At 54.8% G+C, this 208-nt stretch overlaps 1 non-coding gene across 1 annotated transcript; it reads left to right on the plus strand.

The window, feature by feature from the left end:
* The first annotated feature begins 54 nt into the window (after positions 1-54).
* On the plus strand, positions 55-208 carry LOC118345133. Its single transcript, XR_004798778.1, has one exon. It is a non-coding gene; the product is annotated as a 5.8S ribosomal RNA (ribosomal RNA).

Genomic DNA, 208 nt, shown 5'->3' on the forward strand with positions numbered 1-208 from the left:
CGCCCCGGAAACGGTGTGCGCGTTGTTGGTGACATCTTTACCATGATACATAACGACTCTCGGCAACGGATATCTCGGCTCTCGCATCGATGAAGAACGTAGCGGAATGCGATACTTGGTGTGAATTGCAGAATCCCGCGAATCATCGAGTCTTTGAACGCAAGTTGCGCCCGAAGCCATTCGGCCGAGGGCACGTCTGCCTGGGTGT

This window comes from Juglans regia, unplaced genomic scaffold (assembly GCF_001411555.2).
Source record: "Juglans regia cultivar Chandler unplaced genomic scaffold, Walnut 2.0 Scaffold_15092, whole genome shotgun sequence".
Taxonomy (NCBI): Eukaryota; Viridiplantae; Streptophyta; class Magnoliopsida; order Fagales; family Juglandaceae; genus Juglans; species Juglans regia.